Consider the following 18,787-nt stretch of genomic DNA (forward strand, 5'->3'; position numbering starts at 1 on the left):
ATATAGCAAGGAGTATAAAATATTCGTGTTGTATAGTAGTGAATAATTAAATCACTTGATTCATAGCTGTCTCAGCGCTACCTCCGCGCTGAGAGTGAGCGAGAACTTAAGGAGTGACCACAGAATAGAACTTTGAGACAGAATGAGTCATTAGAAAGAGACGGAGCATACACCAAGATAGAGGGGTTCTTTCCCCGGGTTCAATGTTTTACAACCGTTGAAAAGTATTCACGAATTCACGAACAAAATTCTCTTCTGTGCTTTTCAATCAAAAATATACAATTCTCTTTCGCTCTCCTTCGTTAATGTATGTTTACGTATCTAGATTAAAATTTGCGCTATAAAAATATTGACCCAAATTTATAAAGTGGGGTCGAATTGTTCCTCAAAAATGTACCTCGATTTATATTTTTAAGTGTTGCACTTTATTGCACGCGATTCAATATGATCGGTTCTCGATAAAAGGTAATTAATTGATGAGGACCATCACAGCACGTCGCGCCAGCTCGTTTGAAATTCATCCTACGCTTATGAAAAATGAATTAATTTTGTAAAGTGTCACAAAATGCTTTTGTGTGAAACGATATCGATTTTTTTTTGTTTTGACGTGCCAGTCGCACCCCTGCTGTAATTACTACACCGCATTAAGTGCATTTATTATGTATGTTGGGTAAAAAGGGGTCTCCTTGTTTTAAAAATGTGATTGAAATTATAGGGGGAGTCTTGTTGGAAACACCGGTTTATTTATAGCTACAATCTAGTTAAGTATTAGTTTATAATTATGATTATATTATATGTATTACCCGTGTCTAAATGTGTTACTAGACACTAATATTTTGTAAAAAATATCTTCGAGCGAATATTATTTTTATTTAACTTACGTACAAAATACAAACACGTTGTAATCTTACGCTAATTTTTAATTGGCTAATGATATAATAGGTTTGATCAGATTATAATGACCATGGCACCTAATTATCCTAATACCATTCAAAATGGTTGGAATGTGTGGCAACCTTAAACTCACACATTTACAAATACTGGTGAGGGAGGCGTGGGTGGGTTAGGGGGGTGTCTTTTTCAATACGCTTTCCCGCTCGCCCCTACGGATTATCCGCGTGCTACAGTACTATCAGTTCAGATTTGATCCCGGACCCGGGCGGTACTCCGGGGTTACTTTACTCGCGCGAGACTCCTCAACAAAAATTATTGTAGGATGCCCCCGTTACTTTCGGCCCTACATTTATTTAGAACGTACGCTTAAATATTTATGTGGACGAAATTCGGTGAGCTACATTTTTTTTCGTGTGTGGTTACGTGTTTAAAAATTTAAAAGTTTTTTTTAACGAAAATGTGCTATGAAATTCTCGTGCCTAATAGAATTTGGTGAAACAAAATTGTGCGGATTATTTTAAATGAATTGGCAAGTCAAAAACTTATTTTCAAAATTTTACTGCGACTTTTATAATTATTTATTCATTCATTTGGCATGGAAATAGTGTGTTAGAATTTAATTAAAATTAAATCTTGTGATAGCTAGTTGAATATTCGTGCTGATAAAATTTTAAAAAATAATCAGAACCTCATATTTTAACTTTTATACTTTCAAAAAATATTTTATCGACGTGACTGAACCAAAACTGTGCTCCAAATTTTTATTACTGAAGCTAAAAATATTTTATTTAATTGTTACCATTACATAAGTATTTTCATTCAAGTAAATATATTTAAATAAATAATTCAAGTTCTACAGGATACAATGTTTTTTTTAAATTATGACATGAAATCGTTCTGTGTGAAATCGTAAGTAATCACACCTTAGTGTAGCTTTTTTAATACTTAGTTATTTTTGCTAAACTATTTTACTATAATATATTTTATTCTAAATTGTTTTAAAAATATTTTAGCAAAATATTTTTTTTAATATCGTGCTTGGTGATTGTGGTTTTGGTGTAGATTACATTTAGCACAGTTAAATAAAATATTTTTAGTATTTTTGGCTATAGAAAACATAATTTAATTATCATTAGCTCAATTTATAGATGTACAAAATTAGGTACCTATCATACAAAAACATTTATTTGCATTTCCACAAAATAGAAAAATTGTTTGTGATAATATTATTCAAGATAAATTTATGTATTTGTTACAAATTTTGTTATTTGGTTGAAATAAATGAATATAATTGTAAAAATTAACAAAACAATATTAATAAATAAATATGGTTTCAATTTTATTATTTTATTTTGTTTAAATTCACAGGCATAATCTGTTCAATCTTCTGAACATAACAAAATAAAAGGTTGTTCTTGCTTTTTATTGGCGTAGTTTTATTTACGACGAAGAAAACTAAAACGAAAAGCCTCTGTGCCTGAAATAGAGGTGGCATGAAACTTTTATACATTGGCAAACTAAGTTTTAGAACAACATTTTCATTCATCCACTTGTCATACAAACTTTTTTGGTACTTGATTTTTTCGTAAATACACGAGACACAATTTATGCCTAGCAGCCTGACTTTGCTCGAGAGTTAGCTTTAGTTAATTTGCACATACTTACACATACATACAACATGGCTAATAACCATTTGCTATACCTACCTTCCAAATTTATTTTATGGTTCAAAAGATTAGTATATGACAAATCACAAATTTAAATTATAGTACCTACAGTTATTTAGCCCACACTTTGTCTACGGGTGGAGATGTATCAGACATCAAAGGTAAAGTATAAGGCATAAGACCTTGCTTGGACGTTCATCTTAAAGAATGTATAGTTAAAGAGCTTTCAAACGCTTAAGAGAAACTTTAGGCTTACTTTGGATAGACAAATAGGTACCTAGAATATAGAATAGTTTAGAAATAAACCGTGTGTGATGCTTTGGGAGATTCGATACCTCTGCGCACGGGGTTCGATGCCCGTAAACACTTTGTGTGATTTACAAAGTCTGGTAATAATTGTAGTTGGAATGATTAGGAGATACAATTTTTTATTGCTGATGCGAGAATTTTAAATGAAGCTAAACTCACCGATGACTGCTACTGCAAACCGCCTGCTACTTATCTTTCGGTGTCACTGACTGGCAGCACCCCTGATAACGACACTGCCTGGTCACTGATGACGTTGCTGTCACAGCCACTGGTGACGTCACATACAAAGTCACAGTACACAACCGCTTCTGAAACAAAAAATAAGAAATTTTTGTGTAGAAATGACTTATACTTGAATTTCCCTCGGGGTCTTTTCTGCTCGGCTGAGTGCTCTAAGTGTAGAATCGTTCCGTTTCACCTGCCATAACGGAAACATATTGCTAAAAGGCATACGCAACTTTGGATGGGGCCTTATAGATTTTTTCTTTCTTTGATATTAAAGCCAGAAATTACAATTGCTAGCAAAAAAATTGGTAAAACTCAAGAAGATTACAACCAATAAATTGTATATAATGCTACAATATACAGGTAGAAGTGTCAAAAGTAATGTTTCAAAATCTACACATTCAAAGTCTACTCTCACATGCTGCTAAAGTATCAAGAAAATCATTCCAAGTAGGTGTATTTAATCGAACCCGTTGGCAGACGAGCATGGCGGCGACTAGGGCGTTGCCTCAAGATCAGTTTCCCTAAATACTGGCAGTTGCTACAACATTGAGTAACACTGCCACTTGTAAAAGAAACAAAGTTCCTTTTTTCCAATAAATTAAAAAAAGTCAAGTGCTCATGATTGCTTTTAAGGTCAGTTGTAAATAATAAAACGGTAATATAATTTACTATTTTCAAATTATTTAAAATAAAATTAAAATGTTGCAATCATTCAATTCTATAAGTAGGAGCTCTACTATAGATAGTTAAAAAAATAAGTCTTTTCTTTTTACTGCCATTGCTGTGCATTCTAAAACTGTTTACAAGAACATCTCTGTCTTGTATTGGCACAGTTATTTTGTTAGAAACCTTTATAAGAGTTCATGTAGAAAGCAATGATAATGTCAAAGACCCTTATCCTGATTGTCCTACTGGCATTTGGCTGTCAATTAAAAATTATCTAGTTCAACCCTAGCTAATACTCTAATAAGGAACAGTAGTCCTGGAAAATAGGTTTTTGTTTTTCTTGTATAGCTAATACTGTTTTAAAGTTATTTTCTAATATGGATCGTCACAATTCTTTTGTTATCAAGGAATGGAAAGGTCAAGGCCCTAAGCTTGAATTTCCTATTGGCACGTGACTGTAAACTAAAATTGTCTAGTTCCTTAGCTTTAGAAGTAGTTAAAAAAACACATGACTTTTCTCATTTTATTATCATATTAAAAGTTTTTCGTAGTAATTCTCAAATATGTAGGTATTGGCACAATTATTTTATAGCCAATCTTTTTAAGTTCATGGATCAAAAGCAATGGAAATATCACAAGCCCTGAGCTAGATCTACCTATTGGCACTTGTCTGTAAAATAAAATTGTTCCAACTACCATTAGGCCCAATATTCTTTTGTTGTTGTCATAATATATACTATATTGATTATATGACTGCCTCCGTGGCGCAGTGGTTTAGGTCGCCACGCCGATACCACTGCAACGGGAGGTCGTGGGTTCGATTCCCACACGGAGCAATTATTTGTGCGATCCACAAATAATTGCTTCGGGTCTGGTTGTGCTTTGTGTCCGTTGTTTGTATGTTTGTAAAAGTCCCCGCGATACAAGAGCAATTCTTAGTGCGGGAGTTGTCTTTTTAAAAAAAATAAAAAAAAAAAAATAAAAATATTGAAGTAATTCTCAAATATGTATTAGCACTGTCAATTTGTTAAGGTTTTTATTTTCACCGGTACTAAGAAAGATTGTCCGTTTGGCACTTAACTGTGAATTAAAATGATCAAATATCAATATAGCTAATGCTCTAACTAGAAACAGGGGTTCAGAAAACTAAATAGGCATATTAGCTTTCTTTATATCTTGTGATTTCTATGCATATGATTCGAAATTTCCAAATATAGTGGTATACCTATGTGTAACTGTTAGTAAACTGTATATTGTTCATGTACCTACTTTGAAAGAAGTGTAAATGTCACTGGCCCTGAGCTAGATTTTACTATTGGCTTTAAATTGAAATCATCTAGTTCAACCATAGCTAATGCTCTAGTTAGAAATAGGGATTCAGAAAAATAAAAAGGTACCTATTGGCTTTTTCTGACACTACGTTTTAAGTATTAAAAATATGCCAGGAACTTTAACGCATTTGCCTGCTGGCATTAGACTGAAAAATAAAAAAAAACAACTCTGATACCTACCTTCTAACCACAACTCTTAAGTGTAGAAAAGACCAATTTCATCAGTGTGTCTATGTTTATGAGTAAATTATTGTTCAATAAATATTAAGTAATATTAATCATTCTAAAGAATGCCAACTGTGCATATTTTTGTATTAAAGAAAGTCTAAAAAATATATGACGCAAGTTATGTTGCACAAAAAGTATGCTACCTACTGAAAAAAAATTCAGCACTTTTCCTATCTGATTATTACCATTGAAACAGATTTTCAGATTTTGAAATAAAACCAAAAATTGACTGAGATTACCTGAGTACCTACCTAAAGCACTAAAAGCAGTAAAGACTCCCATTTTCTTAAGAATGTCAAGAAAATGCTTAGTAAATTTTCCCTATTATTAACCTTCTTCAGATTCGTCAGTGGTTTTCTTATAATTGGTGTGAAATGACTGAAAATTATTCATAGTAAGTATTTTAGGTTAGCCCAGATATGATAGGAAACTAAACAATATAAACGAGTATGTCTGATAAAGAAAGTTTAATACCAATTAGTATGTTTAGGTAAAATAGAGTATGAAACAAATTAGTATAGATATACCTAGTATGCGATATTGCGAAATCTGAAAATTCCATACATCCATTTCTCATTTGTAACTGTTGTGACGCCATCTAGGCTATTTGCGACGAACTCTTTATCAATGCATCGGTCTGAAAACCTACTTTAGTCTGAACCTAGGAATAAATAACTTAACTTCTGTTTCATTTCACATACTGTAAAGTCAAGAAAAATATAGTTACAGCCTAAAATTATCCATTACTTACCCATTATCTAGTATATTAGGGGTTACCTTGGCTAAACCTAGATAATTTTATCAAGAAAGTTTGTGCAATAGTGACCTCTATTTATTTTCAGCAGAACTAGCGCATCCTGAAATGCACTTCCTAGTTTCTGTTTCGGCCGCTAGATGGCGCGAGGTAGTACACGAGTTGGAGTAAAATAAAAACAACAATTTATTGAGTAAAATTCATATAATAATTATCATGCGACACATATTATTGCAAAATTATAATAACATACAAAAATAAAATAGATAGACACAGTTTTCCTGGTAGTAAAGAATCGCAGACATTTTATTGATTTGGGGTGACCAACATAAAAAAACTTTCTCGTCAACCGCGCAGATCAATACGATGTGACAGCATAAGAACAATAATAATTTATGAATTCTTTCAATCTACAGACAAGAATAGGAAAACCAAAGAGCGTACATTCATGTGTTTCAGCTAAAATATGACGATTGGTTTGTTCAACATAGAATTACAAGCTTTGCTATAGAACATAATTTAACATGCCATAGCGACATGTATTTTATAAAAGTATAACTTAAAATAATAAGTACACAACAATAACTGCATGAAAGCGATACACATCAAAAATACTTAATTTCAAAATGTCGGCTTAATACTATGCACATTTATACATCAAGACCTACATACTCCTTACCCAGAGAATTGAACACCGAATAAACACTTCACTCGCGCGATTGGCTCAACAGGCGTAAGCCATGATTATTTTACGCGTTGCAAAGCCTTTGCTTGCCTTTCACGAATTTATGACCGTCCAGAGTCCGAAGGGCGAGTTCTATGGCGACTTATTGATTTTTAATTTTTCAATATTGGCACCTCCTAACCGTGGTCCATAGTCAAAAACTTTTACATAATATTAATCCGCACTTGATATTAAAATAAAGTAAATTAAAAATCATTCCTGATTTTTTTAAATCTATTTTGCATTAAAGTAATTGCAATAAACATGGGAAATTCTAATTATTTTAAAATACATTGATAATTTGATATCAATGTTGTCATATCAATGAATCAAAACAAGGAAGTGATTCTAAGGGTTGTTAAAATAGTTATATAATTCCCTAACGGCTTGTTTAATAGATTTAGTTTTAATGTCGAATAACTATATAAAAATATTAACAGGCTAGGTTTTAGCCAAAACCTACTAAATTAAAAGCTAAATTAGAGGATTGATAGTCCAGTTTATTTGTTTATTTTTGTAGTATTGGATTAGATTATTTTTATGAAATATAAATACCCTAAACAAATGACTGAATATTAATTTTCACTGAATACTTTTACACTTTTACGACCTTAAAGTTTATAGCTGTTTCCGAACTATAATCTCAACTAACCACAGACGATAAAACATCCTTGATTTGTTATCATCCAACAGCATCGATACCTAATATTCAATTTTTTATCACCAAGAAAGTATTAAGACATTGTCCTGTTGCTTAATTTATTGAAATAATATACTAATAGTGAGCATTTACACCAGAATCACTCCAATGTTTGGTTTTATGAAAACTGTGTCGTATAGGTACAGAATAATTCAAAGACTGTAAAAAAGTTCGACTTTCAACGTATTACACAGTTATCAACTCCACTATCACATGAACACACGAAACTTCTGATTTCTTTACATTGTCCATTTCTACTTGTTGATCCAATATCTCAATTAGACAAATAAACAATACCTAAACGGGTAACACTGTGTTTATCTCTCGACGAATCGTGATTTAGTGCCATCCCCGCCTCTATGATTTATTACCTACTTCCTGGTTCGAGATGTCAAACCTACACAGGTGTGTAAAGTCTAGTTTCCGTATATAACATTCCCCGCCAAAAACAAACAACCTGACCAATATTTGTTATACCAAAATCTGGTATTGCGAATCCTGGCAATCGTAACGCACCGAAATATGGCAATGGGTTAATAAATTGACTATCAAACTTCTTTATTTTGTAACAAAATCATTCTAAATCGACAGTAAAACCCCTACACAACGGATTTCTAATGTTATTCTTCATTTCGCCGGGTTACATTACGACTATTCGAGCGACACCTTTTCAAAGTTTTATGAATTCGGGTGTGTTGCAATAGAATGCACTTCCGCGAGATACCGCTACTGCATACTAGATGGCGCTTTATTAAAAAGTGATTGGTTTTGCCCAAACCTGTGCTAGGTTATGTAAAAGAAGCTTTTTTAATTTTCCACGACATTTAAAGAGTGCAGAGCCTTTGCATCGCAGTTTATTTAGGATAGAAAATGGATCATTGTTATTTTTCTGAATATAATGATTATAAATAAGTAATAAATCGACCTATGATTGTTAAGATTATTTTACATTCCTTAAAATAATTTGGTGCATTTTGGTAAATAACATTTTTTTTTTCATATGGCAACAATTCTACACATAACCTAACATATCGCTCTCAATTATATTGCAGAGGGTAGGTATACGCCAGCACCGATTTAAAGTACTATATATTTACATTTTTACACGTACCGAAATAACTTATTGCTTATGTGAACATACCCATAGAGTATACATTTATACATATCTTTACAAAGCGTGTTCCCGCTAGATACTTCGAAAACACGAAATTGATACTTTTCCAAACGGCCCCATGGTGGGCGCCATCGAATGCGAGGGCGTTGTACATTCCCGTTCTTATTTAAATTTAGTAGCATATTTCATCACAGTAGCCGTGATTTCAACAGTTTAATGTACACCTTTTTCACTCATTTCACTAAACTTCCACATACCCGCGAAATGTTGTAAGAGTTTGCATCTTTATTTCACTGCGTAAAAACGATCGCCACTCAAAGTCATGAGTTCCATGACGCCTTAAAAAGTTTGCACGGTCCCGCCTATTAACTTTTAGTAACATTTTAGTATACTACAATTTAAATTCATGATACTTTTGTAACTGGGCGTATGCGGAAACGTGCGGAACCGCAAATGTTAGTGACCGCGTTTTCGAAGCAATCGGATGTTGCGCTCAAAATTTTTCTAATTTTCCAACAGACCAATATTATTCAAATATGACCATACAATCGATATTTATCAAGGTCGGTTGATGACGTCGAGCGTCAACATTCCTGCCAGCAGAGCTTACAGTTAGAGCTTACGGTTAGGACTCGCAAGAAACTCATTCCGCGCTGTTCTAATCCTGCTGATGATTATTTATCCCATTCGTTTATCTATCGATCGATTCGTATGACTGCCCAATGCTTGTTCATTTGAAATTTCGTGGAAACTTAGTAAATTTCTCAAAACAAGTTGGCAACACGAGTCATTACACTATGTTCATATTAAAAATAGCCTTTATTCTTACATACTTAAAACAGAAATTCCTGTAATGTCTAGGAAGATACGTTTCACGTTAGGCAACATTCCCGCGTTTCATCTCCCGACAGTTGCCTACATTGGAATCAAGTTTCATATCGGTGCGATTCTGAACTCTATTTCGTTTAGGGAGGCATCGGTGTTCGCAACGCCCTTTCCTTTCATGGTGTTGGCGACATTGGAATTGTTGTGACCTTGTGTATATAAACACACAACTCTGTTATTTTCGGTTTTAATGAATTCTAATTGTATCATGGAAATACGGCTTTAGTAATAATATACTCGATATTTACAATGGTTGATAGTATAACTAGTGTGAAATAAAATTATTATGAGTAATTTTAAAATTGTGTTGAAGATAATTATTGTCAGGGATGACAACAACTTCTTACAGTCACATTCCTTATTTGTTTCCCACAATGTGATCTGAATGTCTTAGCTATTTCTTGCATATTGATACAGGTTCGTCTTACACTTACAATTGAGGTCCTGCTTTATCTAAATTGTTGTGATTTTACAGATGATTGTTTCCCAAATAAGTACAAAAATCTATTAAATTTCTATCGTTTCACAAAAAATACCAAAGATTTTTCGTTATGAGAGACGCGAGTAGAACAGTTGTCCTTTGAAAATTTAAATTTTTAAGTTGCTCTAATAAAAATCCGCATTTTTATTTCCCAAAATCCGTAAATTTCAACTTGTTCCCGTTTGCTCGGGGTGCATAATCGTTTGTTTCGCGCAGTCGCACTGAGTCGTGCACTTTAGTTCCGTTGCAACGATATAGATGGCAGTAAATGTATCGAATGTTCCGATACCGAATATCGAAACATTTAAAACTTTTCTTGAAAATAATAATTCGATATTTGAAAAGTTTGAGTATACATTTGGTAAAACTTTCTATTACGGTACGACTTTTGTTCAAACGAAATAGACATTTGCGATTATTTAAATGGGATCAGGCGGGATTCGAGTAATGCTCTTTAGAAGCGATTTTCGATAAAACGAAATTCTTTTTCCCCTCTTCGAAGTACTATGTAAAACAATTGGTGTGATCTTGTCTCATTTGTGTAAAGCATTAGAAAATGATGTTGCCGAATTTGTTGCGATCATTTAAATAAATAGATATTTTCCTTTAGACTAGTATCGTTTCTCGTCTTTTAATGTAATATTTTTCAGGAGTTAATTTAATTGACAGACATCACATCGGCAAACTATGTGATCTATTATCCGTCCATTTAAAATCATTAGCATATAGTCAAAAAACCTTTGTTAAAATTTCAATTAGACTCTATCATTAATTAAGTACTAAATTGCTAATAAGCTTTTCATATAACTCATTTTAAGCCTTCTAAAAGCACTTAAAACCCGTAATTATGTAATTCATAACGTACTTTATGTTTTACATTATAAGGTACACATTACGTTGTACATTAACCTAATTTAAGACCTGTCTCATCTGGGATATGAATAACGCAAGAAACGTAAAGCACTTCGCTGACAAATCTATTATTTAAACTTAGTTTTAAAGTTAGTCGTGTCATGTTTTGGGTAACCTTTATCAAATATTTATGTGGAGGTTAAAACGTTGTCTCCTGAGATGTAGCCGGTATGAACGTGTAGTGTAAAATGCATTTATGTACACAATTTATTATTTAAAACGGTTTAGCCGTTTTGACGTGAGAGGGACAAGCATTCATATTTATTTCATTAAATATTATAGAATGGTAGAGCCATTTAATTTTGATTTTATGTAGTTAACTGGTTTCAGTTCTTATTTTAGGTGAATGCCGAAAATAATGAGGCATTCAAAACTTTCAGTTTATGTAGTCCTAAAGTCGTAATGGCCAGACATTTGTTTTCTTTAATTAAGGACAATCTGGTGTACTTTCTGGTTTTTTGTAGTTATATTTTTAAGGTTCTCAGTTACTAATAATAATTTATTAATCTCGTGTCGCATAGATCGGACCTATGTAAAGCCGGAATTATAATAAATATTTGTATATCACACCACTCTTTAGTTCGGAAATTGAACTCACGATCGGAGGACCTCTTTAACATTTGCGCCATGGAACAGGGCTTTTGTTCTAACTAGCCTACCGGACTAATAAATTAATATTTCTAGTTATTTCAATTATCGACTTTAATAATTACTCTTTTAATTGTACATTTATAAGCTTCTTTTGCTTTTAACTTATAAAACCCAGAATTGAATAATACCATAATTTTAAAGCACGATTTGTTACTATCAAATTGAGGGCGTTTTATATTGAATATCACTTGCTAAAAATTGTTCCTACGTAATACACTAGGGGCGCTGAACAGATTTCTTACAATTCACGATAGCTTCTCGGTTGTAGATAGTGGTAGGAAATTGCTCTTTTGAACAAACAGGTTTCAGTTGTAGGATGTAGCTGTAAGTAATAACGCCTTTTGTAAAACTAGAATTGTACCTTATTTTTTAGGTTTCCTATTATCCAATTTCAATCTTTGCGGTGGGCGGTGGATGCAATTTGTTCTAGATATTTCTGAGTCTTCTTTACCTGTTGTACCTACAATACTTCAATTTATTGGAAAAGTATTGTGATAAATTTCTCTAATCTTGTAAAGTTAGTTATTATTATAATCGGAACAAGGAAATTTTCTAGATGATACAAACGTCTCATTAGAGGTTTAAAAATGATACGCTTAGCTTGACTACGGGTCTTTGCCTATCTCTATGTTACCTTGTACAAAAATCGGTTTATAGGTTCAGTCTTTCATATTTGTAATATTAATTTGATTTTATTATAAGATAGCAGAAATATCTATTAGGTAGGTACTCACAAATATTTGAAGTGACCTATTTTTTTAAGTTCATTTTACAAATGACGGGCTTTAATTTGAATGACAAGTCTCAAGTTATAAAAAAGAGAGGGATGCTAATTAGCGGCGACCAAAATGCTTAATTAATTGTCCTTGGCTGTAATTTGATTACAATTTATGAGGTTCATTATAAAGAAACGTGGACCAAAAAAAATATTTTTAAGGAAAAAGCAACAAAAAAAAATTATTTTTCAAATTTATAATAAAAATTAAAAACCTAAAAAAAATCCCGGTACTAAAAAACATAATATTAGAGTATATACGCCGTTTTTCCTCTGATAGTAGGTGTTGAATTAAAAACCTTTTAGTGCTCTGTTACAGTAGGATTTTATTTTAACTGAATAAGGCTAAACGTCAGCGTGATGAACGGCTAATGTTGTTAAGGAGTATTCCCACTATACTCGATGACCGGCCGGTTCGGCGGCGCGGCGGCGGTCGGCACAAGGAAACAGTTTCTGTATAGAAATCATCATGTTTTTTTTATTTATTAAAAACGTGACTGGCGAAAGTTTTAGCCATCTTAATCTGTAAAAATTATTGTAATAATAATTCTGTTTTTTGCGACCAAAATAAATGTATTTTTCGTATTTTAAAGCTTTTCATTTGTTGCTTTCAAGGGCACAACTTTTGACATGTATAAAAATTATTTCAAACGTAACGTATATATTTTTCACGTATCCTAGTTTTTACTGAGTATTCTGTATGATATTAATTCCCATAAAAATATTCATAAAAATGGTATTTCAATGATTTATTTCATTATCATTGCCCAATTGTCAAATATTGCTTGATTGAAAATTTTACTCAAATAATCGGACGCGTTCGTGCCACTGTGAACACTTATGCTGGCCCTTAAAACTTTTTACGTCTATTGTTTACTTTCTTGTCCAAAATGCTCAGGTATTTTTGGATAAGTATTCTACACCATTAATTTATATTACCACACAACCAGAAACCTTTTCGCCTAAACTCTTAGTGTAAAAATGTGACGTCATTCGTGTTGCGTGTCCAAAGCGTTCGTAGCATGCAGTGAGTAAACTCCTTTACACGAGAGGCCGAACTCTAACATGCTAAAAGCCCACTGTAAGAGTAGGACAACGATATACGGCCTCTACAGCGTTGTCTCTCTTGCACGTTAGGCTTGGAGCGTTTTATCATTTTAAGTACGGCCCCTGTACTGCCCAAAAGGATAAACGATATACAGTATAGTAGCCTAGATACTTAGGATCTCTACTCTTTAATTAATGTCATTGGGATTTGGGAGAGTTTGGATAGACAGTGAGTTTAATTTGCTTTTAGAGGCGCGAACGGGTGTCCCTTTGTTTACTTCTTTCTACCTGGGAACTTAGGTTTTGTTAATATGCCTATATTCTGAGTTGGATTTTTATAAGTGACGAAAATTTTTAGCTCGAAATTTGATGTAATTAGTGTTCTGCAGCGGATTTTACAAAGACATAAATTTATGGTTGTAAAATATATATTTAAAATAATAATTTGAAGGTTTCGAATAGTGGTTATGAGTCATATTTGAACCTACATACATGGTTTTTAGCGTTAAAGCGATGATTTTCCCAAAGTATTACACACATTTTTCAGGACTAGGTTCTGATAAAACTATCTACTGAAGCGGCTGGTGACAAGATATTAGCGATTAAGTTAGAATTATATTAGGAAAGGGCTGATTTTATTGAAAATAATGCTCACGTATGTGACAATCGTTTTGGTAACAGAAATTAATACGATTAGAATATGGCATAGATAATTTGGTTACTAACCAACATTAATCGTTATTAAAATACTTATATTACCTACCGAAACTAATACAGTTGTAGAAAAATCACGTTTATCGTCAATTTTGATTATTTTTATTCATTTAGACTTGAAACCGTAAAACTTAATAACATTATCCACAATAACCGAAAAATTATTACTGTTTGAGCAAATTCCTTTTTTTATACCATTTTTTTTTTACTGCATGGTATAGATTTTTTTCTGATTGTTTTCATGATGTTTTTGGATGTTTACAAAAAATCCTGTTCAAGTTGAGTTCTGAGACGCTCTGTATATTAAATCATCCACCTTTCACATAATTTTGCATGGAATCTATATTACAATCTTGTAATCACATACGCTGCAATTCATCCACATACATTGCACTCAACTATACCGTCTCCTAGATTAAATTTTATTCACAATATGTACTCTAATATATAGTGCTATAAACTGATCCGCGCTCTCATCTTAAGTCGTGCAATTCTTTAAATATACTCGTTTCAAATGTAATACCAATTGAAATATGACGTGTTTAAGCGTCACGAATACCTACTTACATGAAAAGTTTGTTTTTCTTAAATGTATTTGAAAAACAGTTTTGGTTCTCCTTTTCATTAAATAAAGATTTTGCCTAAATTTTAAATTTGATCCATAATTTTTTGATGTCATCTTGTGTCTATTTTATTATAAACTGAAATTTAGCTGCAAATTGTTTTTGCTAGATGTAATATTATATGATCAGATGGAATTTATAAAAATAAATTTCTTATTTGTCAGTCACAATATTTTTTACTAATTCAGGTTAATAACTAGCTTGATTGTTGTATTAATCACGTTGTAAACTTTTTTTTTTGTGATTTGAATTCCTGATTTGAAATGTACTAGGAATATGTATATCGGCTTAGCCTTTCTTCCAAACTATGTTGAAGTCGGCTTCCAGGCTCACCGGATACCAGTGTTTATACCAATGTTTTACAAAGAGCGACTGCCTTCAAAATGTACTAGAAATACCGACTGAAGTGTCAAATATTAATATAAATTACCAATAGACTCAAAACATTTCATTGGCAGTTATAGCTGTGATGATAAATTGACTTCTCATGTCATCGCTTGACAGTGCCATCAATTCTTAACGATATCCCAATTCAAATAAACGCGTTCAATGCGAAAAATCCCAATCACGATCCTGGGCATATCGGCAATTCAAATCTTTAATAGTAATTTGAAAGCAAAAAGAAAATGTTGTTCAACCATGATCACATTTGAGCAGTAAATCTTGGTGTTTTAGTGCATTTTACGTACATCTAACGTGTCTTCGTGATTTGTTGAATGAAGTCTGACAATTGAGAATTTATTGCTCTGAGATAAATTGGTTATTTTAATTATTCCGTAAACGTCAACTTTAAGACTAAACCAAGGAACAATATTGAGCACTTTTAATTTTCGAAACTCATTATGTTTGTATGTGTCGCAATGAAAATCTTGCAAAATAATTATTTAAATTTGAAAAGTGGTGTTTATAGCAACGCGTGTTGAAAGGCCAATCACCTCGTGTTGTTTTAAAACCCTATCACATTGAAGACTGTATTTGGTGGCCACCTTATATTGTCTTTGATGTAGAGATTAACACGGAAAATTTGCAGCTGATCTAGAAAACTATTGATTTTTTTACTAACTGATAGTCGTTGGTACTTTTTGTGTTCGTTACAACGCAAAAAAAGTTATTAGATCATGATAATCTTTGCTTTTACTATTTATTAATCAAATACTATATTATTAACATCGCCTTGTAATTAAAAAAATAACGCTTCCATGATAGTGCCTTAGGCGTGACCCGAACATCGTAAAGATGCACAAAAGTAACTACCTATAGATCTCCCTAAATTTTTAAAAGACATTAACGTTACTTTAATAACAAGAGGGTCGTCTTAGACTCTGCTCAGTTTAGACATTACAAAACATTTAATCGGTACAAATATCTACTTATTGTATTTACCAATATAATTTGAACCCTATGTATATTGCGATAAAATATAAATTCGCAAATTGTATGAAAACAGGGGCGCGGCCGCGGTGAATGACACGCAAAGGCCACCTGAAAATTTTCGGGTCACGCATCTGCTCCTGTCCCGCCTAAATACAGCCTTAAATCATATTATACTACTGTTAGAAAGTATAAAAATACGTCCTTTGCTCAAAATAATAATGTAAGCAATTAAGCATCGTTAAAAAATTTCAATATCAATAGTCGCCTAAGGCTCTTACTCGAACACCCGCTATAGGACATAGATTTATATAGCTAGCTTATTTGAGACTAAAATAAGAACAGAAAAGAAATATTAGAACAATGTTTTTAAAAGCGTAAGAAGCTTTTGAGTAAATGCGTACAATCAGACCTGTTTAACAAAATTTTATACATTTCGGAGACGAGAATTTTACTTTACTCTGTATAAGGAAATTCATGTAAAAGGATCTGGGAACCATACAAATGCTTTGTCGAAAAGTATTTTATGAACCACAAAACCCCATAGTTAACCTTTATAAAAAGTAAAAGGTCTAAATTAATAAAATTAATTGTTCTTCCAGGCATAGTGTGATTTTTTAAACGTCGATACAGCTTTAAAACAGTGTCCGCAAACCTATGTGTGGCGTCATAAACGAAATATTCTAGAAACTAAAAAACTGGAATTGAATTAATCGAATAAAATACATATCTAGTTAATTCCTAGTGCCAATGTTATCTAAAGTAGGGAATATAGTGACTTTTGGAACATTTTATCGAAGTGTATAGTGAAATAAAAACTGTGCTTTTAAAAATATTAATTATTAAATAATATTAATAATAAAATGTGTTGTGTAAGATGTGGAGTGTGTGAAGTGAGTAATTAAACATGTTAAGTCGCTGGAAAAGTAAAGACAAGTCGGAGAAGACATCAAAGTCTTCCAGTTCTAGTGGCAAGAAGAAACGGAAAGGCCGAGAAAATGGTAAGCAATTATTCTTTACTTTGTATTTTGTATTATTATGCAATTTTGAAATGGACAAATTTAACTTTACAATAGACTAAGATAACAAGCCTTTACGAAATTGCATAATTATATATTATTGGCTATAGTCACTGAATAAAAAACATCAATACAGTGTGATGTTTTTATTCTGTGACTATTTTAGCAAAGGATGTTAAAATGTGTTTCAAGGTTTTTTATTCGTGAGCCATGAGCAGAGTCCCATTTGCTACGGTCAAACAACTCCATTCTGCATTTAAAAATGAAGTATTATTTGCTTTTACTAACAATACATCTGTAGCAAAAATATGAGCAGCAGGAATATCAATAAAATACAATATCATTACCGGATTAAACAAAAAGCTTTGATGTGGTAACAAGAGATTATGCCTCGCGTTCCGATATTCAAATGAATTACGATATGGAACGTTTTGTTCAGTCCTTTCATGTCATTTTACAATATTAATAATTCATATTGCATATATCTTTTATTGGATGTTGTAAGCGGATTACATGCGGTGCGGAGGGATTACTAAACTATAGACCGCTTACAAATCGAGTCTTTGATATTTTAAATTAATAGATTTTTCTCATTATCGTCCCACTGCTAGGAACAGTTCACTCCGGACAATCGAATTTGATTCCAATCGTGTTGAATTCGATTTTATGTCGAATCGTGACAATTTCAAACTAATACATGCTCAAAATATTTTTTTTTTAACGATTATATTAAGATTGTTTCATCCCGATTACTTTAATTTCAAATCAGCTTCTGATAAAATGATATTTTGTCATTTTTATTCGAGTTTTGGGAGAGTAAGCTGTAGCACGATTCTGTACAGTCTGTATCGAGGCTCGAGAGTTTGACATTTAAAATGAGCTTCACAATATTTTTCTATGGCACCCGTCAGAGGCGGTGTTCATGTGATTTTTGTACAGTATTATTCGATAGTTAGCCAGTTGTCGGCAGATAACGTTAGAGAATCGCGGTAAATGTCTCCTGGGATGACAACGCGCTCATGAATTGATTCCTAAAAGACTTGCGAAGATGCTTGCAGCCTGTCCTGGGTATTACTATTTTATACTTCGGCCGCCTATATTTAATTTTCCTGTTTCCATAACATTTTTAATTGTTGACCTTTTATAAGTAGGTATATAAGTTTTTCACCCCTTTCACACTCACTTCAAGGTACAATATCCTAAAATCCTCTCTTAGGGTTTTCCTTACACTCTTACCTTACCTCTCACTAAAAGAACATACATGACAATAACTTCTGCGTTCAATCGTTTCGGCTGTGCGATGTTTGTCAGACAGTCACTTAATAACGATAAAGTTTTATGTAAATAGATACAGATAGAAATCCATTTTGAATAACGTGCCATTCTAAATCCTATCAAATACGAGTACAATTAAAAATTATTGCGACTACTGACAAATAAGATGCCGTAGTACCTAAATGGATTAATCGCGTTCACAAGTCGTAGTAAGGATAAATATAAAAAACTCTACTTCTCTATAGATGAGAAAATTAATTAATATAGGGCTGATTCCCCGTTGAAAGAAAACACTGCGAAGAACCCAACGTATCAATCATTCAATCTTAACGTTAATTGAACACGGCTGATGTTCGGAATACGGCTTTATTTCTCTAATCTAATAGAAGGGAAGTAGACTGAAAGGCCGCTTACAGATT

The 18,787-nt window shown here is 32.6% G+C and overlaps 1 protein-coding gene and 1 long non-coding RNA gene across 14 annotated transcripts in view; one reads left to right on the plus strand and one right to left on the minus strand.

Annotated features, from left to right (window-relative positions):
• LOC142986186 (coiled-coil domain-containing protein AGAP005037) overlaps positions 1-18,787 on the plus strand; it is a 387,196-nt gene that overhangs the window by 196,565 nt on the left and 171,844 nt on the right. The gene's annotated exons all lie outside the window — the stretch shown is intronic.
• The window catches only part of LOC142986190 (uncharacterized), a 57,153-nt gene that overhangs the window by 23,824 nt on the left and 14,542 nt on the right, over positions 1-18,787 (minus strand). Inside the window, exons 1-2 of one of the 2 annotated variants that reach the window (XR_012960333.1) lie at positions 6,757-9,096; positions 3,030-3,178 (exon numbers count right to left, since the gene is read on the minus strand). This is a non-coding gene — a long non-coding RNA (uncharacterized LOC142986190). Of the gene's footprint in view, positions 1-3,029; positions 3,179-6,756; positions 9,097-18,787 lie in introns of those variants that run through there. The other variant, XR_012960332.1, reaches the window with a different exon arrangement.

Source organism: Anticarsia gemmatalis, chromosome Z (genome assembly GCF_050436995.1).
Source record: "Anticarsia gemmatalis isolate Benzon Research Colony breed Stoneville strain chromosome Z, ilAntGemm2 primary, whole genome shotgun sequence".
Classification (NCBI taxonomy): domain Eukaryota; kingdom Metazoa; phylum Arthropoda; class Insecta; order Lepidoptera; family Erebidae; genus Anticarsia; species Anticarsia gemmatalis.